This window comes from Festucalex cinctus, chromosome 16 (assembly GCF_051991245.1).
Source record: "Festucalex cinctus isolate MCC-2025b chromosome 16, RoL_Fcin_1.0, whole genome shotgun sequence".
NCBI classification, from domain to species: Eukaryota; Metazoa; Chordata; class Actinopteri; order Syngnathiformes; family Syngnathidae; genus Festucalex; species Festucalex cinctus.
This window is the reverse complement of record NC_135426.1, coordinates 22,179,785-22,207,617: the sequence shown is the minus strand read 5'-3', so window position 1 is coordinate 22,207,617 and position 27,833 is coordinate 22,179,785. Positions and strand designations below refer to the sequence as shown.

Here is a 27,833-nt window from a genome sequence, read left to right as displayed (position 1 = left end):
CTCAACTAATCAATATTTTTATTGGCGTAGTAAATCAAAAGGCGTCGCATAAAAAGGGGTGTTTATTCATGATGCATCGCTGGATTGAAATCTATTTGTTTTGCTCCTCAAGTCCAAATATGACATCATCTTTTTATGACTCCAAAAGTCCCGCCTGCCGGCCGCCATGGCAGCTAAGTGCTGTCGCCGTATGATGGATGGACGCTGCAGGCAGACGCGGCCAGGGTGGGGACACTTTTTGGTGCGCCGAGCTTGCTCCTCAGAGGTCAAAACGCAGCGATGACATCAGCGGCGTGTCGGCGAAGGTTAATGGGCCGCAACAAAGCAAGTGGCGTTGCTTTTGTCCAATTAAGGGACTTTGGGACGTGGTTGAGGCCGAAGTACATGTTAAAATTGGCAAATTCGCTTCAAGGGATACTTTACTTATTAAACCATTTTTGGTAGTCAAACATTAATATTTTGCCTGTAATAAATTTGATATATTCATTAGTTTTCCTGTACAATTAGTACCTTATAAAAACACATTTTGTAACTTGCTGTCGACTGAAAATGACATCACAAGGGCTCGGGTAACCAATCACAGCTCAGCTTGTGAATCTCACATGACCAAACCTAGAAAACAGGTGAGCTGTGATTGGTTACCTGAGCCCTTGTGATGTCATTATCAGTCAACAGCAAGTTGCAAAATGTGTTTTTAAAGGTACTATTTGTACGTGAAAAATAATGAAGGTATCAAATTAATTATAGACAAAATATTAGCTTTTTATTGCTATAATGGGCTAAATAAGTGAAGTATCCCTTTAAAGGGAAAGCTAAACCAAAACTTTCTTGTCAATAATATGTTTTATTTTCACACACGAGTGTAAACAGCGTATTCTGATTAACGTTGTGTTTGTGGAATATGAATTAAGCAACAAAATCCTCCCGATTTTAGCCATCTCAAGAGGCGGCCATTTTTCCACTTGCTGTCGACTGAAAATGACACCATAGTTGTTCATAGCTCAGGTAACAACCCATCACAGCTCACCTGTTTTCCGTTCGCAAGCTGAGCCGTGATTGGTCGTTAGTTGTGTTATGATATGGGTTTTGTTTTTTGTTTTTTTTTGTCATGTTTTCCTTCTCTATCAATGTCTCGTCAAGTTTTATCATGTCCTCCTGTGCTCGTTTTCCTGTTCCCTTGTGTTATCCAATCAGCTCCCCAAGCCACTTGTGTGTTGCCCAGGTGTCTCTCGTTGTCTCGTTACTGTGTATTCAGTTCCCTGCTTTCGGTCAGTCCTGGTCACACCTCGTTTCCTGTGTCTGTGAGTCCTGCCTGCCTGTTTACAGCTAGTAAGTTTGTTCCCTGCTTTGGTTTGTACTTTGTTTGTTTTGAGTTAAATTAAAGAATGCTTAAGAGCACACCCGCCACGCCTCGCCTTACCCCCCAACTTGGGTCCACAAACCCCCACAAACCTTGACAACTCGAGCCCCGTGAGCAGCTGTGACGCCAATTTCAGTTGACATCAAGCGGGTAAATGGCCGCCACTGTGATGGATAAAAAAAAGGGTGGATTTTGCTGCTCAATTCCTATTCTAGAATACCATGTTTACACTAATGGGACAGCATAAAACTAATAAAGAAACTTTTTTTTGTTTGACTTCCCTTTTAACTCATTTACTGCCTTTGACAAGTATACTTGTCAATTGTAGTTTTTAGAGCGGGGCTAAATGGGGGAGAATCTGATTATGCTCCACTGTAAATGTCAAACTTGGAAACAAGTTTACTGATGCCTAACCACCGGTAGATGACATCATTGCCCCATTTTATACAAAATAAACACAGTTTCAGAGTCCATGGGAGAAATGGCTGTATTTTGGTAAACCTACATTTTGCTACTGTCAATCATAAAAGAACGGGACGAGGCAAAAAGTAGGGAGTCTCTTCTGTCATTTGGTAGATTGGGTTTATATATGATTATTGAACGTAATATCGCGTAGGTATTGAAAATTTTTAAATTTTCTAAAATGAATGGCAGTGAATGAGTTTTAATATCAGTTTATTGCATCACTCACCGATTCACTGCTCATGTGTTCAGGCCAAAGAAATAAAACTTTTTTTTACATTTATTTTTATTATTTTTTTTTTTTTTGTGTGTGTGCAAATTAATGTCAAGCTACCGCTAGTGAATCAACTCCAAAAGCGATGACATCATTTCACGTCTGCTATTTTCCCATCTTTGGTTTTCCTTGTGCGGATGGTTCGCTTGTGTCGAAAAGTAGAGAAGCGGCCTGTTGTGTCTTCCGCGCACATGTGGAAATATGTTTGTGATTAACGTGGTCATCATTCATGGTCGCATGCGGCTGGTGTTTTGTGTCCACACACACACACAAAGAGTCATGACACAAGAAGTTTAATTCTTCTGTGCTCACCACAAACATTTAGCCTGTGTGAGTTCCTTGCTCTCCCAATGTTGACATTTATTGCAGTTTATTTTCTGTTTGTAAACCTTTTCCCACACTTTTTCATTTCTCAGCGCGTGACGCCAAGCGTCCGCGTGGAAGGAAGGTGTGCAATTGGCAGGCGGCGTTCCTCGTGACCTTGCAACCGTGAGCGGCGCGAGCGTCTGGCGGCAGATGCCGTCAAACGCTCACGTTTGTCTCCAGCATGTGAGCGTCACGCTTGATGATTGAGTCCATTTGTTGTCCATCGGAGCGCAGGAAGGAGCTCCTTTGGCCCCGCGGCCTTGGACGCGCACAAAGGAGGAGGAGGAGAGGGAGGAATGCGCGAGGAAATGAGAAAAGAACTCGGAGATGAAAGTCGCGAGAACAAACGTGTTCGTCGGAATGATTTTGGACAGGCCGCCTCCTCGTCGTCCCACCTGGATTAAGACGAAGAGTTCGCCATCCAAATCACTTCATCACTCTGAGCTTCAATGGCAGCTTGGAAAATGTCAAATATGAAAGACGAAAGTTCTCATTTCCTCCCAAACGGACTTCTCGAAGTCTTACGCGGAATGCTAATGATTCGTTTTAGCCTCAGGGAGGGGCGGAGGTGGGTGGGTGGGGGGTTGTGGGGGCATTCAATAGCTGCATTCAAAGGTTTCATAAAGGAGGGCTCAACTTGATTCTTTGACCTCTTTTGATACCTCACTGATGTCATGTGACCGATACAACGACCTCAAACGTGTCCACTTTGTCCGTCTCCTCCCGCTCGGTCCTCATTTTCATTTCCTCCGTCTTGGTCGCGGCGAAAATCAACATCAGACAGACGCGCGCAGAACAAGACTTTGGCAGAAGTGTTTACGTCTCTCCCCCCTCTTGTCTCCCAACAGGATCCACATGTGCCTTTGACTCGTTCCCACGTGGTGAGGACATGCCACGCTACACTTCCACCCTGTGTCAGGTCAGCACTTTTCTTTCCATTCACTTGATTTGATTGAGATGTATCGCACACACGCACGCCGTCAGCTACTGTGTAGCTCTGCTAGCATGTTCGCGCGCTACTTTCACCCCATGTTTTACTTGGGTGACGTCCAACTGTCACAAAAGCACTCCTGCTTACGGAAACGCCCGCGCTAGCTGGAGCGGGTCGCGATCCGGACAGTCGCCAGGGCAACCTTGCCGCCGCATATAAATAGAAGCGGAGATGGAGTGGAGGTGTAATTACACGGTCCATCTTCTACGTGTGTCAAATGGTCAACCGGGACTCCAGCCCTGCTTGCCCACAAGAAATGAGTCAGCGCGGCGTCCGAGGCTGTGTTGGGAATATAGGGCGGTCGCCATTTTGTTTTGCTGTTCCAATGTGGGTGTCACGTGAGGTGCGGAATTTGGAACCAAAAACAGACAGGACACGTTAAAAGTACTGAGTCTCTTTACATCCAAAAATAGACAACAAAGTGTCGTGGTTCGTGGAGTCTGGATGGACACAAAGGCGGAGAAACAAGGTTGGGAGACAAATGGGGATGAGAATAACTTTAACTGAAACCAAGTAGAAGACCGGATGGGACCTGAGTGGACTGAATGTGGACAGACTTGACATGATGTGGACAGACTCGTCTAGACGTGGAAAAACTCGTCTAGACGTGGAAAAACTCGACTAGACGTGGAAAAGCTTGACTAGATGTAAACTCTACCAGCACAGCACACCTCAACAGAACAAGACAATGCAATGCTACCACGACGCGTGAACAAACCCCACTGACTAAATACAACACTAACAAGACACTCGTGGGAAACACAGCAGGCAGAGGGCACTAATTAGGTCACACATACTGGGAAGGGAAGACAACACGCAGGTGGACAAAGTTAAAGATAACGAGACACGGCAAGAACTCAGGACAACCACTACAAACACCTAAAACCAAACAAAACCTAACCCCATGGAACCAAAACATGACACAAAGAGCTGGGCTGGATGCAGATGGCCTGGAAGAAAGAACTTGACGAAGAAACATTGACCAAAAAACGTTGGCATACTGACAAAGAACCCTTGATGCACTGAGTAAAGTGTCACTGAGGAACTCCAGCTGGGGCCCCTGCTCAGTTCTCTATGACAGAATAAAGGCCTATATTACAAAACAAGGGTGTGACAAAAAAAAGGACGATAGCAACCGACATTAGAAAGACGCAAAACAAACCCACAGGGAAAAACTCACCAAATTTCTTTGTAGTAAAAAACTACTTTGTATTGTTGTGCTCACATGCTAACATTATAGCCATAAATGTCAATAATTTATCTAGTAAGTCCAACTTACATTGCTGTTTTAGAACCAAAAAGTAGTAGTACTTGAAATGTAGCAAAGCAATACACGCTTAAAAAAATCAAACAAAAAAAGTTGGTTCACAAGTAACTCAAATTGGGTCGTGTATCTGATGATGCTGCAGGCGAGGTTAGAAGAACTTTGTGAAAATCCCTGTGTAGTGATTAGCGAGTCGGGAATGATGAATGATTCCGAACGCAGAGTTCGGAATCGTTCATCATTTCCGACTCTCCAATCACTACTCGGGGATTTTGAGTTGACTTTTTAGTGAAGATTGGTCGTTGCTTCCTGGTAGAGCCGCCGCCACCACCGCCGCCCGTCTCCCCCCCACCACCCGGCTGCCACGACCGCAGATTTATCCTAGAACAAGAGGCCATTCAAAACTCATCAAGTGTTTTCGGAGCCAAGGGCCTGGAGATGACTCTCAATATTTCCCAGCGTGCTTCACTCCACGCCAGCAAAGCAGACATTTTGGGTTGAGCTGCAACGTGTCCGAGACGGAGTGTTTGATGGCGGCGTGGCGTTTGTTTTGACAACTTCCCCAATCAGCGGCCTGTTTGTTGTCGGTCGTTGCCACGGCAACCCGCCGAGGGTCGCAGTGGCCGCCTGAATCAATCAAGCGCAGACGGACCTGTTAGTGGAGCGCCGTGTAAAAGTGGGCTTATTATTGGATGGCACGCGCTTCAAAGATGCGCTGCTGCGTTGGGTTACCATGAGAAGTGGGAGGGTGAACATCAGCAAATGGTTTGGAAAAGGATTGTAAGGATCTGTCAGGGGGGCGGGAAAAAAAAACCTTTTCAACCTCTCACATGCTCGACCGCCCCCCAAAATGGGTTGTCTGCCCCCTCTTTGAGGAACCCACCAAAACCTCCGCTCGGTCGCCGTAATTACGGGCAACTCGGTCTGTGTGGCATCTTTATAAATCAGCCAAAGCACGAAATATTCCAGGCGACATCTCGTAAACAACAACGCTCGGTTCCGTTCAACTCGAGCTTTGATGGTTTCATGAGCGCCATCTGACTTCCCGCTTGGGACATGACGCAACATGTCGGTCTTGTGGCTGCGAATTGACGACCAAGACGTTTTGTCTTCTCATCCTGCAGGGTTCCGTTCCACTTATGTCGCTCGGGTTGACGCGCAGAATGGAAACTCAAGCAAAGCGTCGTCTCCGATCCGGCCTGATAAGCCGCACAAAGAGTCGGGATGTAATGACGGGCATTACGCGCCGCTGATAGCATTGAGCGGCGTCAATAGAAACGAGGAGAAAGGACGGGGGAGACGGACCGGACGATAGCAGGGGGTCGGGTTTCGTGGCTTCCATGAGAAGGAAGCGTTTCGGGAGCGCGGACTCAACATGGTGAAATCATTACGTCGCGGCGAATCCTCACTGCTCTGTTTTTCTTGCTCACGCCCGTAAACGTCGCTGTTTAATCACCGCGCGGAGCAGGTGCAGCGCGCACCTCTAAACCAACAGGGAATGTTTGCACGGGGCGCCCGGCCATCGATCAGAAAGGGGCGTGACTGACAGGGTGCGAAACACACACCCCGCCGGCGCACTCTCGACTTGTTTTCACTGGGCCCGTCGGAGGAAATGGCCGAGGGTTGCAGACGGGCTAATGAGAGGCGTCACGCAGCTGATTGGGAGGCTGCGAGCCATCAAATGAAGCGTAGCGCCTCTTCTACAGAGCGCTTGCATTGACGCGTGCTGGAATATTCATGGCAACTAGTGGAAATGATCTTCCCGACAGTTTTTCCACTGCCGGGCAATCATTAAGAACAACTTTTGGTGCGTAAGATTCAAGAAAAGAGTCATTAAAATACAATAACACTTAGAGTTCATGTAAAGTGAAAATAAATGTAAATTTGAGTCATTAAAAGAAATCGCCAAATATGCAAAATAAGGTTTCAAAATAGTGTTGTTCCGATACCGATACTGGTATCGGCAGAGGCGCCAATACTGCATTAAAACAGTGGTATCGGTATCGGTGACTACTCACAAGTAACATGCCGATACCATTAATTCCAACGCTAATATAGGATTTTGGATGCAGCATCTTGTGTCTTGCTCGTGCAAGACATTTACTGATATGTGACATGCTCACTGCAAACCGATCTAAGATATCCTATTGGCCCTTGAATGCTCTGAACCAATGGCAGGACAGCTTTTTCATGTTGAGGAAAAAAAACCTTAGGTATCGGTATCGGCCGATACTGCAAAGCTGGATATCGGAATCGGTATCGGAGGCCAAAAAACGGTAAAAATCAAGCTCTTCTCTTCGCACTGGAATGTGGTGGGACAACGAGGCGCTCTAAAGTGGCCGCACATGCTCGCCTCCAGTTCTCAATCTTGTCCAACATTTATCTCCAAAAATACATTTGAGTGGTTCTCAAAACATCTCTGAAAAATGACCCAATTCGAGAGTCAATATTTTTTCCCTTTAAAAAAAAAAAAATCACCAGATTTGACTGTTTATTATTTATATTGCATACAAATTATAATACAGAGATAAAAGAAACAACCTTACTGAGATTTGTGCTGTTGTTTATGCGTGAATGTATTTTGAGCAATGACAAATAGCTGTCGTGACCGATTCCGTGTAAACGAGCTCTTAAATGTATCACTGTCATAAACAGTTGTTACCAATAAACTGGCAGAATGAAATTACAGCACAATATGTTTCATCGAGTTCCACGCCATCCATAATGTGACAATACGATGGCAGAAAAAAAATCCCGTTGTGGTTGTGTTATTCTGAGTCCGCGAGGAACCTCCGATGATTTACAACTGTACTTAACCTTATGCTTATGCTGGAACTACTTAGCGAGTAATTTACACGTTGATTGTGGTGTGGATGGATACTTTTTTTTTCACGCGAGTTGCTGGCACTATTTTTTTTTTTTCGTGTATTCCTGAGCATGAGTCAGCATGAGTTTATTTGATCATATGTGCTCCAAATAATTTTCCTCCCATCGCTTTTAGCGCCCCCCTCTGACGCAGCACCCCTATATGGTGCATATCCTGCCTACCCCCTTTTTGCGCCACTGTACCATCCATATGCAAATAAATGACTGTTACATGACTGACTGTCATGTAAAATGACAAATTGAATCATGTCACCTCTGATGGGAGGGAAGGTGTTTGGGTTTTTTTAATGAGGAGGACAAACGTCCGTAGGAGTTGCTTAGTTTCCACAGCGAGTTGCATCAGACGGGCTAGCCTTTTCCTCGACCCCGATCCGTGGAGCACACACACACACACACAGTTGTGAATGGATGAATGGATGAATGGTGGAAAACAGATGATCGGCATCAAGGGTCTGAGAAAGCTGTCTGGCGCGCACACACACATACCCAGATAAACCCGCTCTTTCTCTTATCTGAAAACAGAAGAGGAAAAGGAAGACAGGATTCTCTTACAGCGTGGAGACAGTTCTTATCTCCGACCCCCTTTAAGCGCCTCGTTGTCTCCCCTGTCTCGCCCCTCGGTGTCCCCCGCTCAGCCTCCCCGTCTCCCGCCGTGTCCCAGCGTTGTTCTTGGCCTCTCTGGTTACTGTTAAAAGGCCGGAAGAAAGGACGGGCAGAAAAGGAGGGAAGGCGACCATGACGGCAGACAAAAGGGACCACTTAAAACTTCCCCAAGATGTTGCTGAGTCTGTTTGCATGCCCCCCCTCCGCCCTCCAATCGGGGTGTCCCTCGTCACCCTCCTCTTCAGCTTCTTTACCGCCACCAAGCATTAGGGATGTAACGATATCCAAACATCACGATACGATATTATCACGATATCAAGGACACGATACGATAATTATCACGATATTGTGGGGGCGTTGGCGATATTTAAAAAAAGATCACAATATTGTAAAAAAGAGAGCTCATACTAAAAACAAAACAATATTGTGCTTTTGTACATGCATATAAACCACCTTACAATCTCTAACAACATTATTGAGGCACTTACTTGCTAATGCAAGCACACATTGATCGCTTCACAAGCAAACTAGGTTCCCCTTCATCTGACAATTAGCATTGATTTTAAACATAGAAGGCCAAAACATTCCTAATGAAAATTAAATAGCACTAATAAACTAGCCACTAGAGGGTGCTAGAACTGCACAAATGGAAATCAAAACCTGACTTATTTTATTTTTTTTTAAACAAATGTGTTCTTTTTAGATATTGTGAACATGACGACGACGATATTGTGGCAGTTTTAATATCGCGACGATATTGCCCTTATCGTGACATCCCTACCAAGCATTGCCGCTAGACTTAAAAACTGAAACCAAAAAAAATCCCCATGTTTTTACATGGCAGAGTAAACGTGCGCGCAAACATCAGTGTTGACGTCGATGCATGTTTATGATCCTTCTCGGGCCCTTAATGGGCTGCTCGCAAGGGGGGGGCAGCGCTCAGGCCGCCATGTTGGCGGCGTCGCCGCCGTCGAGACATTTTGATGCGGAGACGCACACACAGAGAGTGCGCAAACCGCCTCCCGCAATGTACAGTAAAGACGGCGTGTAGAGCCCACTAATGATCCCCTCCAGGCTTCGTGGTGCCAGTTAACACCAACACATGTCTGAGGTCACACGCGCACACGCACACGCACAGCCTCAGGGGCACCGGAACACCAAGTCCTTCTCATACACATTCCAACTTATAGCAACATTCAAAAAGAGGTGAAGGGTCAGAGCCGTTGGCACCTTGTATACGTTTTACAGCCACACGCGCACGCACACACGCACGGCAACACTTTCTCCTCTTAATCTCATTTCCAAGTTTCCTTGAACACACACCTGTCAGGTATGTTTTAATAGCAGTGTTTGGTGTCAGTAGCGTGTCCAAGGCCTTGTTTTACGGCTCTGTTCCCACACGGCACCGCCCACTGCTCTGTATCGTCAAAGTCAGACGCTATCACATCGACCTGCAGTTTAATATTTGTGCCATTAAATTGTTTTAATTTGTCCTCAATCTGCATCTTTTTTATTTTATTCCTTCCATCACATTTATGGTATGTGGTTGCTATGTTTTTCCTCCAATTAGAATCTAGCATTTTTTTTATTTTTTTTTACTGTAACCATGTAATCTGCGCAGGGCCTTCACAATCAGCATAATTTAAACTGTATTCGCAATGTGTATGTTTCTTTAATTAAGCAGTCAGCAGACGTGTTTAGTAATGTGCTCCATTGACTCTGTTACATGAACTGAAGTCACTTTTTGGATAGATTGCAGTCATTTTAATCAGTGAAGCGGTTACAACAGCGGCTTTTTGAAACGGAAAGCTGCGGAGGGTTACCAGTTTGATGCTCGCGTCAGGAATGACAAATTTGCTCAAATTACCCTCAATAATGTTTATGCTATGTTGTTATTGATAGCGAATGATATGCATTCATGTAAAGACACAGATCATGCTTATGATATCTGATGTTAGGTGTTTTTCCATCGCTGGAACTTTTGGAAAATTTTTCAGTTTACCAAGGTAAACTGAAAAGTTGGTGGAAAAACGCCTTATGTCAGTGTTGCATCACTGGTAAGCTATTTTTAGAACAGGCCCACAGGCTACTCGTGGTCCTTGGGGGGCTACCACATTGGTGACCCCTGCCTTAGAGACCTCGTTTTACCTTCAAATTGTCCACAAATCATCTGAATTTCAGCCTCTCAACTGCAAATATTCTCAGATTTCTGTCAGATTGATTAGCTTTGTGTTGAATCCAACTAAGACATTTGCAAACATCTGCTTTTGCTTTGGGAAAACAATGGTCAACATTTCTATTTTCTAGCATGTTGTGAACCAAACCAGTGACTCAGTTTACGTTTGTGCGTTTTCTGCACTGTCAATTTGAAATAATGACTTATCCAAGTCAGGTAAATGGATAATCCGTCGTTGCAGCTCCACTATTTATCATCGCATCGGGACTGGAGCTGAAGTGGAAATGGAAGAAAATTTCGTTTTAACCATGACTTCGCCGCGCTGTTTAGTTTTATTGTTCTCTACACATTAAAGACGTTCACCTTTCATTCGCCCTCGTAAGGTTGTCGGCCGTCAATAAAAGTATGCTTTTCTTTTCCAACGCTGTCGTCGCCTCCTCACGCGGCCAGACAAATATCTGCGGCCGGTTCATGCTCGGTAGCCTGAGACTTTTCCTTGCTGCCCGTCCGCTAGCGTACCGACCACCAAAAAGCCGGAGACGTCTTTTTACGGCAGGCGGTTCGAGCGCTTCCGAGTGCGCTCATTCGTGTCACGAGGGGGCGTACTGGCTTGATCTTTTAATCGACTTGTGACACCGCTGGAGCTTCACTTTCTTGGCCGCGCATCTTCTTCCCAATATATCTGCCGTATCTTCACCCCCTCACCTCCCTCCCCGCCTTCCACTAGACTATGAAATCATCCTGTGTCAGGGCCCGCCGCCGTCTCTGCTTTACAAATCGCGAGCGGCCGCTGGCTCGCCGCGAAACAGGCGCCCGCCAGCTGGAACGAAAGACGTACGCGGAGAGCAGGAAAAAGGCGGGCGGGAAGTATTGGAAGCGAGGCGCTCGTACGGGTCGATGACAGACCGAGCGGGACCATGAAAGGGGGAGCGAAAAGGCCAAGGGGTGTCTGGTTGGGAAGGTTGGCGAGGGGGCACGCTCGTGAACTTCATATGAATTTCTGCGGCTGGGGAAAAAGGTGTGTGAAAAGTGTTTTTATGGCGGCGGAGAGCAGAATGTGTTTAAGGGACTGCTGGGGGAGGGTCAGGAAAAGGTCCAGAGGTTCATAAACGCCCCTCTTCCTGCACCAGGAGACAGTCCTGGCTACTGTTTTGCCAAAGTCAAACATTTCGTCCTCCTCTGATCTGTGTCAAACACATAGACGGTGTCATGACTGTTTTGTTTGTGGCAAATGTCTGTTTGGTTTTATTTGACTTTAATTGAACTGATGCAAGATGCAATCGGCATGTAACTGCAGTGTTTTTGTTTTATGCGAACTGATGCAATCGGCATGTAACTATGTGATGTCAAGAATCTTTAACCTCTTTATATGGTCGGAAGCCAATCAGTTTTACCCCCACGTTAGTTAGCACAGAATCAGATAAATCCATGTCAGTCCTGTTTCAGCGACCTATCAGGGTTACCCATATGTTTGGCCGCAGCCAATTAGATCCATTCACTGTCTATATAAGACTGTTCTGAGAAGGGTGTGTTTTGTCGGATTATTACCACTGTTCCTCTGTGCAACTCTCGTTGTTTCTTGTCTAGTCAAGTTTGTTCCATGCCTCTTGATGTGAATAAATAGTTAAAATCTTATTTGTGTCTGCGCTTTGGGATCCAACCTGAGAACATAACAGACGGACCTCGACTTGCAAGTATTGATCTAATGATAACAGCAATATCTGGATATTTAAAATTTTCATAATATATTATCATCATGTCACGATATTAAAAGCAGCACATCTTTTTAAAAAAAGTCTTTGATTTCCATTTGTGCAGTTCTAGTACCCTCTGCTGGCTAGTTTTTTGCAGTTTAATTTCCATATGGCATGTTTTGGCCCTTCTATGTTTCAAATTCATGCTATTGGTCAGATGAAGGGGCACGTAATATGCTTGTGAACCGTCATTTTTTTTATTTTTTTTCATTGTCAATATGTTGAGGAACTTAATATGTGCGTGCATTAGCAAGTAAGTGCCTCAATATTAAGTGTTATTCAAGATTGTAGGTTGTTTATATGCATTGCTGTAATGTACAAAAGCACAATACCGAGTGTTTTTATTTTTTTATTTTATTTTTTTTAAAACAATATTGTGACCTTTTTTTGTATCGCCAACCTTGCCACAGTATCGTGATATCGCATCGTGATGTTTGTATATTGTTACATCCCTACTTACGATTGCCCCAACTTTAGAGTTGTTCAAGTTAGTGACGAGTGAGCTTCTGGTCCACCACCACTTCAGTGAAGTGTGGCAATAAAGTGGCTAATACCCTCGCATGTGGGCAAGGAGAGCCACAGTCACTGTTTAATGAACAAGATGGTCAAACACACAAACACGAGTAGCTTCTGTAGGCCACAGCTCACACTAAGATGCTCACACCGAGACGAACCAGATTCTTTATGTTTTTATAAAATCAGTGCTATTTTTCTTAATGCCTGGCAGTTGGGATCATACAAAAAGCTGGAGATCAATATCTCCCATTTGTTGGACATTTATTACCCGTGTTTCTTCATATCTGGTTTCTCCCACACTTACAGGTGGTGACTTCTTTGGGGAAAAAAAAATGAGTCACTCAACTTCTTATCTTTTCCAGTGAGTCGTTTGATGGTAAATTTAAGCAATAGTCTGGATTTTTTTATTTTATTTTATTTATTTATTTATTTATTTATTTTTAAATGTGGGCAGATTCATTTCCACGTATTTGGCAACTTCTTAGCTAATTTTTACAATATTTTCTATCATTGTATCAGTCATACCTCCTTCGATCCCTTAAAGGGATACTTATTTAGCCATTTTTGGCAGTCAAACATTAATATTTTGTCTATAAAATTTGATACTATCATTATTTTTCATGTACAATTAGTACCTTTCAAAACACATTTTGCTACTTGCTGTCGACTGAAAATGACATCACAGGGGCTCAGGTAACCAATCACAGCTCAGCTTGTGAATGTGATGACCAACCCGAGAAAACAGGTGAGCTGTGATGTCATTTTCAGTCGACGGCAAGTTGCAAGATATGTTTTGAAAGGTACTAATTGTACATGAAAAATAAAGTATCAAATTAATTATAGACAAAATATGAACTTTTTATTGCTATAATGGGTTTAATAAGTGAAGTATCCCTTTAAAAGTTCTTACATTAGTTAGCTTTTTGTTGGTCACTTTGCTTATTCTTCATTTCGTGCCATACATCTAATTCCACACATTGTCAATGTCACCAACGGCGAGCATCGGACTGGCGCACTCTCGTCTCATCCTGGGGAAAACGGGGGTGGGGTTAAGGGGGGGTTTGCAGATTTTCCTCCAGCCGCTGCGCACGCACACGAGACATCTGCGCGGCAGATTTTGATTGTTTCTTTTTGGAGTTGCTCTTTCATCCCGCTCCTCGTCATCTGAGGAACATCAAGCGGCGGTTCATGGAAATGTCAGCGTGAGGGAGGTGGGGCGGGCAGCGGAATCGGCGGCGGCGGCGGCGGCGGTGCGAGGGCGAGCTACTGACCACTGTTTTACACGTTTCCTGCTAAGCACGTTTATGAAAAAAAAAAAAAAAAAAACGACTGGTATTTCTGATGTTATCAGGGTTGTTTGAATAAACGTGCTCAAAACGGGCTTTTCCACACTGCGTCAATGAGGCATTCTAAAGCGGCTGCAACAGTGCAAACACCTGTCCTGAAAATTTTTATTTTAACTCGCTCTTCCTTCCACCATCTTTCCGTGACGCGCGCGCACTCATGGCCAACAACGAGGCACTCAAGGGACGTTTTCGGGATGTAAGCATAGCTAGCTAGCTCACGACATGTCAAACATGTCCACAATGGAGCACTAGAGTGCACCGTTGTCAGTCTACACGTTTTCAGCAATTATGTAAACGGCCTAATCCAGTCACCATCTTCTACAGTACAAGACTAAATAGAATCCCTTCCAAATAAGCGAGGCGTTGGAACTGACGTAAGCGTGACAACCATGCGTTCCAGTGGCGCGCCAGTTGAGGTCAGCGTGAGATTTACTGCTTTAAGAAGAGGAGTGACAACAAACACACGAAAGGGGCTGAGTGTCGCCTCTGAAAGATGCCCTTTGTTCTGCCAGCGGGGGGAACATTATGGCTGCAATTAAGACATTATCCGCGTTAAACGTGTCCACCAATTATCTCCTAATCATCACCCAGAGTGTCGCGCAATGGCTTCCAGGCTTTCGGGCTCCATTTCAACATGATAGAAAGCACATTGATGTCAAACCGCTTCCTTCCATACCTTTATCATTATTATTGCTATATTATTATTATGTCTCCTCTTTTTTTTTTTTTTTTTTTTTTGAAATGTCAACCACAATCTCTTTTTTTGCTTTCATGGCACTTTAAAACGATGCCATTATTGGTTTTGCGACATTTAACTTTAACATTCTTCAGTTATCGCACAAGTATGCCATCCCGTCCGACTTCAGCGCCTCGAAAACAGTCGCAAATTGCAAAGCGCTGACACAATTTCAGGGTCACTACTCGCTGCAGTTTATGCAATTTCATCAAATTACAGGAAAAGTCAAGCACACCTGCAGTTGTGATTAGAGGTGCAACAATTAATTGATTATCAAATTCATTATTGTTTTTTACATTTATTTTTTAATTGTCCAAATGCTCAGAATTTCACCTCCTCAATAGTAAATATTCTCCGGTTTCTGCAGTCCTCCATGAAAGCCGATCTTTTATCTTTTTATCTTTTGAACCAAACTTTGGAAAACAATAATCAACATTATTGCCTATTTTCCTCACATTAAATACCAAACCAGCTACTGAATCATAATTTGTTTGTGCACTGTCAATTTGAAATAATGTCTTTTTGAATTTTAACTTTTTTTTTTTTTTTTTTTTTTTTTTAAATCTGATTCATTTATTCTAAAAAAATAATTGACAGATGAATCGATAACTGAAATAATCATATAAGCAATAATAATAAGTTTAGACTGTCGACACTGTCAGTTTGCTGGGTGAAACCCACCCACCCATACCAGTACGAGGACTCAACTCTTGAGTAGTTACCTATATTGCCACTATGCCTGCACTAGCATTTCCACACAAAAAAAAAAAAATACAATGACCCCAATATAGCATTTTTTCTTAGAAAATTCATTAAATTAATTGCAATTTTCTATATCCCTCTTGAAGTGAACTTGACCAGAAAAGTTGTACGCACGCCGAGAACTCACACGCCACTGTGATCCAACCACACGAAACATAGGTCAAAGGTCACAGGTTAACTAAGGGGACTCACAGAAACTGAAGTGGGGTGGGTGGGGGGCTTTTGCAGTTGTAGGGGTGAGGAGGGGGGCGGGGGTTGAAATTTGCATCTGGCCTCCAGATGGCTTGTGAGTCATCCTCGGGTTAGATGCGCGCACACACACACACACACACACACACACACACACACACCGTATAGAAGAGCACATTTTGGCTTCCCCCGCTGAGACGAGATCATTCCCAGCTTGGGTCGATCCACGGGTAAACTTGACACCTGACACGCACACATGCACCGGACAAACAGGACCGTGCACATCACATCCTAATGAAGCAAACGTTTACATTTTACGCCACTACAGTTTCAGCAAAACTCCTGAAACGTGTCAAAGGTCATCATCGCAGGGTGTCGTATTTTTATTTTGTAAATTTTGGCAACGATAAGAAGCGATGCGGACGTGCGCGCCCGCAGGAAACACGCCGACGAGCCCGCCCCCGCCTGCCAGTGACCCGGTGACATCATCTACCCTCACGCGACCGACAATAAGAAGCTAAAGATAAAGCGTCGCAGATCATATCAGATCGCGCGCGTGCAGATTGCGTATGTGCTCCAGAGGTCACAACCTTTGATGTCTTCCTGGAACTGTTGTGTAACTTGGGATGTTTTGGCGAGTCGGTGCCAATGCAGTGTGTGTGGGTGTGTGCGCGCGCGTGTGTGTCGCCTCTCTGACACACATTTGCAGATGTTTGTGTGGTTATGTTGTTTTGATGTCCTCCACATTTTTCAACTGCTTTTGGTTTGTTGGGGTGAAGTCGTGCATGGCTTTTCGGCTTTGTGGACAAACAAGTCAGCTGTTAATCACCAGAAGTCAACGCGTGTGTGCGTGGGCGTCTTTGCCAGTTCCATGTTTGTGCGCGTGCGTGCGTGTGTGTCCCTTGGCCTCCACAAGCCCTCCATCTTCTACTTGATTTTATTTCCATCTGAGGTTGTGCGTGTGTGCGTGCGCGTGTGAGCATGGCCAAATTGAAAGTGTGAAAAAACATGTCGCATGAATGCTAATAAATCATTGATCCGCCATGTGGAAAATCAAGCATCCATTTGAGATATTAACTCATTCGCTGCAGTGGACTTTCAGCGGGCATCTTTGGATTGGAGATCAGCACAGCTTTTGCGTAGGAATGAATGAGAACAATTCACGAGCGGCGAGCAATAGAAGCAATGAACACAAGCAGCCAAAACAAACGTAACATACCTCCTACACGAGACCTGTGTTGCATTTACTGACACTCGGACATCCATCCATCCATTTTCTTGACCGCTTATTCCGCACAAGGGTCGCAGGGGGGTGCTGGAGCCTATCTCAATCGCAGGGCACACAGAGACGAACAACCACCCACACTCACAAGCACACCTAGGGACAATTCGGAGCCCCCAATTAACCTGCCACGCATGTCTTTGGAATGTGGGAGGAGACCGGAGTACCCGGAGAAGACCACGCAGGCGCGGGGAGAACATGCAAACTCCACCCAGGAAAGCCGGAGCCTGGACTCGAACCCGAGTCCTCAGAACTGGGAGGCAGACGTGCTAACCACTCGACACTCGGACATAAGAGTGCTAAACAAAATGAATGGAAAAGTCCATAAGATCCATGCCTCAAATGGGCGGGCACAATCATCTTGATGGGCGGGCACGGACCCCTATGGCCCGCCCATGGTGACGGGTGTGTGTGGAGTAAATAGAGTTGCTGTATAGGTAGGGGACTCTTCTTTAAAGATGGCTGCCAGCAAATGTGTTAAAAAGAACATTACTCATTCATGTTTATAGTGTGATTCCTTTTATTTACATGCTGAAGTTTGTCCATGTGCTTGTAAAACGCAAACACGCCAGAGCTTTGAAAGGCCGCCTCACTTTGCCAATACACGGTTTTGCGCTTGTGAGCCCGCCGTGGGGGTTGGAGGAGCAACAAGCGCAGGTGTTTCCGAGGTAAAAGAACGGTCGCCGTGTTCTACAAATTAAGCAGGATTTATAGTTTCATGGCCAGTTCTAAGACACAGTGTGATTACGGATATACGGCGTTATAAGAAAATTGTGTGATTTTTGCTTGGTCTTAATGTGTTCTGACAGTTTTATCTTCTTCACTTTCATCGACGTTGCAATGTATAATGTCACATTTTCTTTTTGCGCACGTTCGCAAGCGGACCGCAGCTGCTTTGAAGCGCATGTTTTACACTCGTTGCTTTTTTTTTTTTTTTTTTTTTTTTTTTATGCGGCGAGGTCGGAATTAGGTGAGCATTAACGACAATGCCGATGTTACGTAAAATCACACATGCCAACACATAGTTGTGAAAGCCAGTCCTGTGGGGAGTTGAGAGTTGACAAGGTTAATAGGTGAAAACGATTCCGCTTCTCACACACATACACGCGCGCGCTCGCGGGTCGAGTAGAGGTAATGATGACACTGTTGGCGCAATGTTCACGCGCGCACGCACGCACTAACACACGCACATGTGGGCTCGGGTCAGGCTGAGGCTGAAGTTGAAGATTTGCTTTTCAGTTGGAGCCTGGAGAGCAATAAATAAAAAGAACAGACCTCGTAGCAACACACTCACGCACTCACACAAATCAGACGGTAGGTAACATAAGATGCGACATTGCGCTCTAAATATAAGGAACGGGCCCATAAAGTTATATAAAACATTTTTGCGGCGTTGATTTGACCACAATGCAAGACTGTTGTATCACCAAATCAAACCGCAGCATAACTTGTCTTCAGTGGTACAAGCCCGCTGTCACTGGCGCTATAAAAACACTTGGAAAGGTTCCCCATGCTAGTGTTGCTAACATTAGCATCCGTGTTAACGGGAATTGTTTGCATTGAATGGCGGGAAATTGTATGTTCGTGTGGGCTAGTGTACTTGTATTAATTTCTGTATTTTAGGAACTTTTGATTCTTGGACTGAAATTTCCCCAGAACTGAGAGTTTCAAGAACTAAAACTTCCTTGAATGTATAGTGGGAAGGCAGTGGATACTTTTGATACTTTCTTGCAACTAAAAGTACCCAGAACCAAAGATTCCCAGAACTTTAGGTGAAAATTTGGCTTTGTACTAGCCTAATTTTATCTGTCGCATGTTATGAATTTTTGCTTCTTGGCCTAAAGGTTAGGGGTGGGAACCTCTGGCCACCTACGATACGATATGATATGCCATACAAGGCTCACGATAACTATTATCTCACGATATGATGATACCACGATTATCTATATATTAGCCAGGCAATAAATCTACAATAATCTACGATAAAACTCATCATAAAATAATAATAATAATTTAAATAATTAATAAAAAATAAAATAAAATCAATATCAATAAATAATCATAAAAATTGAATAAATAAAAAAGTAACAATTCATATTTTAATAAAAATAACGTAAATATAATATTGTGCAAAATCTAAAAAAATATAATTATTATTGTTATTAATAATAATAATCATAATAACAATAAATACTAAAAAATAATAAGAATAATTAATAATTTAAAAAAAAACTAAGCTCATGAGTCTTCTTCGCCTGAAGACTTGCGTCCATTTCCCCGGCACTCTTATGAGGTGCTCCCCCTAGTGGCCTGCCTAGTAATTGCTCAAAAAAGTCATGAACAATGGAGCTGTTATAGTGTCTGTACATAAACTACAACTATCGCCATACTTGCGTAGGCGTATCGATAATCTATCGGGAGACAAAGTATCAATGTTTTATTGAAAGTAAATATTGGCTTCAAATATCAGTTAAGCTGAATATTAATAATAGGTAAGTCCCCGCTGTTCCTAACGACTTGAAGTGGAAACGGGGCTAAGGGGTTCTCTAAACCAGAACCAGCAGTACCCAGAGTTTTTAGTGGGAATGCATTGGATACTTTCCCACTTTTTTGCTTGGTGTGAGCAAAAAGTCACCAATTTTTTCTTGTCCACCTCAGTCGCGTTCATTGGATCAAGTGAAAGTTTGTGCGTGTGTGTGTGCATATTATAGGGGTTGGTGCAGGTCTCGGAGAAAGGCAGGTCACAAGTTCAGCACCCCGTGTGAAGTTATGGGAGACTTGCAGCGCTCCGTGTGTGTGTTGTGGAAAGTGGGGGTGTGACAATGTGTAAAGGTGCGTTTCGGGTTACAGCTGGCGGCGGGGGAGGGAGGAGGGGGCGGAGGGGTAAGTTTGCTTGGACCGGGTGAGAGTTTTGGGGTTGCCGAGAGGCGACGAGGTGAGTTGAGTGCTCGCGGGGCAGGAGCCGCAGAGTCGAGTTTCGGGTCAAAAGGTGTCGGGAGGGAGCGGAGGAGAAGGTCGTGGCAAAGAAAGCGAGAAAAGAGGAGAAAGTGGAGCTTGTTGGGGGTTTGGCGAGGCTGCTTGGATTCACACTGCAGTTCTCTTTTTGAGCCGATATGCAGTTTTTGGGACTGTCATCCATGTACTACTACGCAAGTGTTATGGAAGTAAACAATACAAAAAAATAATAGATATTTAAAGAGAAAAAAAGGTTGGAATTCCAAAACCAAAAACAAAACATTCAATATATGTTTCCCATGTAAAAATGTGGATAGATGAGGAAATAAATATAGGAATATCCGTAAAAAAAAAAAAAACAATATTAAAACATATTTTCAAAAAATGGGGGGGGGGGGGGGGGGGGGAATCTGCCTGCAAATGTTTTACTGTAGTTTTACCTTGTAATATCTAGTTTCACCACTAGAAGGTAGACATGACTTAGCTCTTGCACTTGATGTTGATTTGCTGTTTGGATGCTTTGTGCCATCCTTGAATGGTTATTTTTATGCAAGAGAGCCCTTTGCAATGAAAAATTCTATATATTGTGAGCGCATATTTTGTCCATATCAAAAATACAATTTGTTTTCATATATCTGTGTTCCTGTGTTGCCCCCCAGTAGCACTGATTGTGGCCCCATCCAGCATTTAAGTTGCCCATCCCTGGTCAAGGCTATTACTGTACTTTGTTTTTAAGGGGTGTGGCCTAGTGAGCACAGGCTAGTTAGTCTGCATGTGAGCATTCAGGTGTGAGTTGTGGCCTACAGCAGATCCTTCTCAGTGTCTTCATTTTGCTTATCATTCCAGCTCCTCATGAAAGGCTTAAAAAAAATCCAGTTTGACTGAGAGAACAACGAGCTGACTTCTCTCTTTTCCCTTTCCCGTTAGCGATCTTCAAACAGTTTGCCCTCTGGAAGACCCTCGCACGAGTGTCCTCCAGAGCCCCCCAACTATTCCAGTAATGTGGAAGTGTTTATAAGCGCGCGTGTCTCCCAGCGTCCTACAATAGTATTGTGCTTGGCTGCAGCGCCGATCAGCCTGGCATGGAGCGAACGGTAACGCCACCTGGGCTTCCTTCTTCGATAGCTTTCCTCAAAAGTCCAAAACTCGGCCTGACCACGCCATAAAAAAAAAAAAAAAAAAAAGGTGTTTGTGGCGTCAGGAACACTTAAGCGATGAATTTTGAAAAAAGGCAGACGAGCCGGACGGAGCCAGGCGATCTGGTTCCCTCTTTAGCCGAGTCATTAGTCGGGACAGGCCTTTATGATGTGTTTACGGCTGCAATACCGAGGCTGGACAGATCTGTGTGCGCGCACTCACCATTATCTCTCAATCAAACATGTCATTGCCGGGTCAAAAATAAATCCTCCAGACAAAAAAAATTCATATCTTGGCATGCTCAAGCCTTATTGGAAATTAGTGCGTATGTGCGTGCGTGCGTGTGCGTGTTCCAGCCAGTGAGCCATGACTTTAGTGCAGACAGATGCTGAATCCATTGATGGAGAATGAAAGCAATAACTGGCTCTGTGCACAAACGTTGGCTGCACTCACTGAATAAAGCTGCTCGCCAGGTACGGGATAGAGAGACATACAGTAGGCAAAGAGAGAGAGAGAGAGAGAGAGGTGAAGGGTGGATAATTACCCCTCAAAGAATGAAAATAATGAAAAACTCAGTTTTATTTTCCTTCAATGGTCAACTTTAATTTCCCATAATTACCTTGCAAAGATTTTTTGGGGGGGATTTTCAAGGTGAGCTCACTAGAGGGAGCCCAGGAGGACGTGAAACCCAGCACTCACCTGGCGCCGCGTGTGAGACGCGATGAGGACTTTCTCCTCAACAGCCCGAACGAGCCTCACGGACACGTGTTGGTGGAAGCGCGAAGCGTTCAAGGAGAGCAAAAAGGAGGAATGTTAACAGTCACGCTTATTTGAGGAATGCAGAAAGCGTGAAATGAAAAAAGGAAAAGCATTCAGTTACGGGAATCCAACCGAGTGCTGACCGGCTCGTTTTCACCGCAAACACAAAGGCGGAGTGTGTGTCTTGTGTTTGCACGACTTGGACTATTTGGCGGCGGCGAGCGGATACATTTCCCCGCTCGTCTTCCCGCTACATGACAGCGGAGAGTTTGAAGGCCCATAAACGCTCCTTGGACGCCGTCCCGTCTAAAAATAAGTGAACGGGTCAAAGACGTGGAGGTTTCCATTGACTGTCTTGTATCTCTATCAGTTAGACACTGTGGCAGCTGCCACGCGCGTTTAATATCCAGCCTCAGCACCAGCCAAGGGCCGAAAGGACTCACATTCGCGAAAAACTTGTCCACCTGCGTGTGTCTACTGTCTTCCCTTCTCAGTATGTGTGACCAAACAGTGCCCTCAGCCCATTGTGTTTCCCAGGTGTGTCTTGTTAGTGTCTTGTTAGTGTTGGTGTATTTAAGTCAGTGATGTTTGCTCACGCGGGGTGGAAACATTATCTTCTCTTGTCCAGTCTTGCGTGCTGTGTTGGTGTCGTTTGCCGTCAAGTTTCCCCACATCAAGTCTCCCCACGTCCAAGCCAAGTCTCCCCGCGTCCAAGCCAAATCTCCCCAGGGCAGAGCGCCTCATTGTTGGCCATGAGTGTGTGCATGTTATGGAGAGAAAGCAGAAGAGCGAGGTAATTTTGTAGTTAGTCTGATAATGTGTGACTTTTTGGCTTTGGGCTACTGTGGCTGTTTTAGAGTGCCTCGTTGTCACGGTGTAGAACAGCACCATGACAATGCGGCGGGATGTGGGATGTGGCCCAGCTACCGCAGGCTTTTTAAGTGGAGAAAGGTGAATGAGTGAGGGGAGGGGGGACTTAAAAAAAAATAAAAAATACATATCTGGTTAAGGCTACTTTAGAGTGCCTCGTTGTCACAGCATAGAAAAGCCCCGCAACGACCCGTCGAAATATATTTTCGTGGCTAAAACGCAGGCTTTTTAAGTGGAGAAAGGTGAATGAGTGAGGGGAGGGGGGACTTAAAAAAAAAAATACATATCTGGTTAAGGCTACTTTAGAGTGCCTCGTTGTCACAGCATAGAAAAGCCCCGCAACGACCCGTTGAAATATATTTCCGTGGCTAAAACGTGTAGCTGTAAGAAAAATGTTCAGGTTGCAGCAGTGATATTTGACTGACAATTTACAGTTGAAGGGTGCGTGATTTTGGCACATTCAGGACACGCCCACTGTCGTGTGAGTGGAGAGGCTTAATTTTTCACAATTATTTAATATACTTAGTCATTTTAATTTGTGTAATTATTCAAACTTGGCAGGGCTAACGCTCTTCCGTGATGTCAATTTTTCAAGACATTTATTTTCACTTTAAAGGGTCTTTGGGTGAGAGTAGAGATCCGAAAGGTTTTAATTTTCAAGTGTTGAACCAGTGAGATAGGATATTGTACTTGTTGTTGCCTGCAAAGGGCTGCCCGTCCTCCGGTACAGTGCGTGCTCCGTCTCGGGTGAGGAGGTCAAAACACGACAGTTACAAGATGCTCCCTTCTCCCCGGCATGACGCGTCCAAACCTCTAATCAGGCCTCCTGTGGTCGCCAGAAGCCGTCTGCTGTAAATCAGCTCCGTAAGGCTCTTGCGCGTCCTCAACTTGACTCTCGTCTCATCTGTTTGCTATTCTGCCCCGGCCGTAAAACTGTCGCACGCGCGTTATTTGCCGCATCCACCCTTACTCACCTGATCGCCGCACTTGTCCCCGCCGCCTGTAAGGTGGGTGTTTGTTATCAGCGCAAAAACGAAGCAAGATGGCCATCTTTTATGTACCACATTCTCTTCCAGCACTCCCGCTGCCGGTTCAGTTTTGTTTCTTTTCCTTTGTCCTTCGAGACCTCAGGTCAGTGCGAGTTCAGGGACTGGATCCCCACCACAGGACATCCCAAAACCACAGCTATGACTCTTTGTATGTGTTCACGGCTTCCTCGTGATGCATTCAGGGACCCGGAGGAATGCCCGCCTCTGATCTGTTTGTGGGCCGTTTTGTTCAGATTGATGAGCTCGCCTTGCCGCGACGCGCACGCACCCGTGCTGACTTCTCCATTTGCGGGCTTCTATGAATAGCTGAGCTGACCAGAAGCATGCAGCAATGAGCATCCTTGGCCCGCGCCCAACTTCAACTGAGCGTGTTTTGCTTGAGCTCAGCGATACAGACGCTCGCCAAAACAAGTCGTCTCGCTACCGCCGGCCACGTGTAGGACTGTGTGTGCGTCTGTGCCTGTCTGCGTGTGTGTTTTATCTACATGTCGTCCCTGAAGGTGACTCATGTGGAAAGACGATTTAGAAAAATGACCCAGTTTTGACCTGGTTTTCCGTCCTGCTTTGGACTGCTTCAAAATCCAGCAGAACCGGATTAGACAACTTAACCGGCCTTTGTTTTGGTGCGTCCTCGCCAAACGCGCACACCTCCAAAACCAGCATCTTTGTTCCTCCACATTTATTATTTATCCAGAGAAGGATCAAAGATAGGATGGGAATGTTGAAGGACAGGTCCCAGCAGAAGATTCTAAAACGCACACTTGGCCGACCTCTGGTTGACCTGCTGGGATTCCACGCGAATCATCATCGCTCCTTCCTTGATCGCAACTTTGGAAACCAGCGCAGTGCTGTCATCATAAACAAGGTATTAGCAATGACTCAGGCCACACCCTCTTTCACCCCACAGATATGTAGCGTCACGGCTTCGAGGTCCCGACTCTGTTTAGTTGTGGTTTACGTGACCGCAGCGTTCCTCACTAGAGTGTGCGTGCGTGTTTGTGTGTTGAATGAATGGAATGAATGAGTCATGTTTGTGTACGGCGGCTGTGGTGGCGTTTTGGTGCGTTGGTATCTTGCAGCAAATTGAAGGTGGAACACGAGGCCTGGTGCAGCAATTCCGGGTGGTGGGGGGGGGGGATCATCAGAGATTGTCAATGGCTGCTGTCATGATATGGTGCGAGGATGTGGTGGATGGTGGGGAGATGGACCCAATGGCAGAGAAACATGTTAGGAAGAGGACTGACAGGAAGGAGAATAACTTTGACTGGAACTAAATAAAGGACTGGATAGAACGTGGGCAGACTGGGCAAGACGTGGACAGACTTGGCAGGACGTGGACAGACTTTTGAGTTGACGTGGAGAGACACTTGAGTTGACGTAGGGAAACTTGACCAGACGTAGGGAAACTTACAACACAGCTTAGCACACCGGACAAGACAAGAAAAGACAATGCTCCCACGATGCGTGAACAAACCCCACATACTAAATACACTAACGAGACACTAACAAGACACACCTGGGAAACACAACAGGCAGAGTGCACTAATTAGGTCAACACACACTGGGAAGAGGAATGACACACAGGTGGACCTACTCAGACATAACGAGACGGGGGAAACACACAAGAACACCAGACAAACACAACACACTCACCAAAATAAAACAAAACCCAAACAAAACTGAAACACAACAACTGCAAAGGCTCTGGGCAGATTAGATTGACATGGCAACGCAGACAGGCTTAAATTTGATTGGACGAACAAAAATGGGTCGTCATCTGAGGTCAACAGTAGCTCAGGTTTCACTTGGATCACAGCAGCATTACTCCTGTGTCACATCGCCACAAGTGTGTGTGTTGGGGGGGGGGGGGGGGGTGCATTTGTGCATGTGTGCATATCAGAACCGCAGCATAGTCTGAAGACGACGTCACTTGGCAGGCAGACCCAAGCCCAAATGTTAATGCTTGTTGGAGTGCCACTGCAGACAGACACACACAAGCGCAACAATTCAAGCCACGCCACTAAAAGTAGCCTTCAGCTCTACCTGCTGTTCTTTTCGTACACACTGCACGCACACACACTTTTTTTCCACTCGCTGATTGATGAGCGAAATAAATATTTTGGACTCGCCCATCTCTCTCTCTCTCGCTCTCGCCACGGTAAGATGAATGTCTCTGAGAAAGGGCCGTTCATTTAGTAGCCCTCCATTTATTTCACGCGCACGCGCACACCCACGCTGTGGTACACGAGCGACGTGCCAGAAAATCTCGGCACATCAGCAGTTTGCGCGACGCCCAGAGCAGCAGCCAAGCAGGTCGCCTCGCGAGTGTAAATTAGCAACAGAAAGAGAAACGTTTCCAGTGGAGAATTTAGGGCCGACGCAAGTGGCGCGCGTGTGCGTGCTGTGCAGGCAATCAAGTCTTGTCTTGTACAGTACACAGCACAGAGTTGAGGTCTTTCTGAATTTCAAGTGTTGATATTAACACCTCAGACAATCAAAGGGCAGGTTAAAGTGATGCAACACTTATTAATCATTTTCCAGTATTGAATTAGGCATTGTGTACAAAGAATAAAAGTGCAAATATCTTTGGCATCTTATTCCCTGAATTTTGTTTGAAGTGTCCAAATTCGATCGTACGGTGTGGGACGCCATGTTCCTGGTCACGTGATCGTGATGCCGTATCCCGTGCGTAACCGGAAGCCATCTTCGTTCATTTCAATGGGAATTTGCTGACATAATGAGTGAGAAAAAGACGTCTTGGATCCCAAATACTGTTCAGAGTAAAGTCCTCAACACGTCCGGTTTCATGTCACATAATAATAATAATAATAATAATAATAATAATAATAATTAAACAAACCGTAACTTTGAATTGTGTGTAAAAATAATGACATCCAGGATGATTCCCCCGTACAAGTTGCATTGCTCATCTGAGTACTGCTTGTGAACATACAAATTTATTATGTTTTTGTTGTAGACTGCTGAGTAATTAGTCCGACTTTACTATTTTATTTTTTTTACTTTACAAAATCATCTCGCTGGCCGGATTAAACCCCTTTGTAGGCCTCACCCGGCCCGCGGGCCGTATGTTTGACACCCCTGTTCTATATGGTCTTCACTTGGCCCGTCTAAGTGTGTTTACCTAATTTATGTTAATTTGCATTGACCTGTCTGTGTGCGTCACCAGTTGTGCTATTTTGATGTCGTTGAGGTCGTATTGATGTTCCGATCTGAGGGTTGATGCTGAAGTCGCATTGGCAGAGATTGAATTTACATGTGATTTTTATCCACGTTTATTCAGTTTGTTTGTTCGCCTGTATATGAGTGGCCATGACCTATGTCGGAATTGTGCCGCTTGGTCTGTTTAGTGATAGTTGGCGTTTTCTCGAGAAAATGACTCCACCGACAAGTAGTGGATCCTGTGGCCAGTGATAGGTGCTAGTATTGATGGTTTGGATGTGAATGCTTGTGTGGGCTGTCAGCCGCTGTGGTCCACACTCTCCAAAATGCCATAAGAGATGTGCTGCACGAGCCCAACAAAGCAACCGATCTGTGACTCACTTTAGGTATTAGCCATGCCCCGGTCCAGAGGGCAGTCCTCAGCCAGCTACAGCGGTTATGTCCTGGAATATAATCCACCGATACGAGCCCAGACAGATTCATGCGGAGGACAGAGAACTTTTCTTCTCTTGAAACGGACCACATCGAGCCGCCGCCGCCGCCACGGAGACGGCTTCGCCGTCGTGTGTTTGGTGTCTGATGGTCATTTCCTTCTCACTCTGACGTTAGCTTGCAATTAGATAGCTCGTTAAAACAACGCTAGACGCGCCAGGGGGAATCCTCGGCCAGCGCCACTGTAGACTTTGGATCCGGCCTCCGCGGATGACTGTCAAATCTTTCGCTTTATTGAGCTGAAGCAAGCACGGTGGAAACCAAATGATTCTGTACGACCAGTGAACTGGGAAATGACACCTTCAAAGAGGGAAAAAAAAAGTTGAACATGGTGTATGATTTTTTTATTTTGTCCTCAAGTAGCAGAGGTGTTAAACGTTTGGAAGGAATTATGACATTTATGCATTACCAAAAAATCCGCTAC

The 27,833-nt window shown here is 45.1% G+C and overlaps 1 long non-coding RNA gene across 1 annotated transcript in view; it reads left to right on the top strand.

Moving 5' to 3' along the window:
- Positions 1-27,833, top strand: part of LOC144003608 (uncharacterized) — a 65,852-nt gene that overhangs the window by 2,732 nt on the left and 35,287 nt on the right. The window contains exon 3 of the long non-coding RNA XR_013279028.1: positions 3,311-3,381. This is a non-coding gene — a long non-coding RNA (uncharacterized LOC144003608). The remainder of the gene's footprint in view (positions 1-3,310; positions 3,382-27,833) is intronic.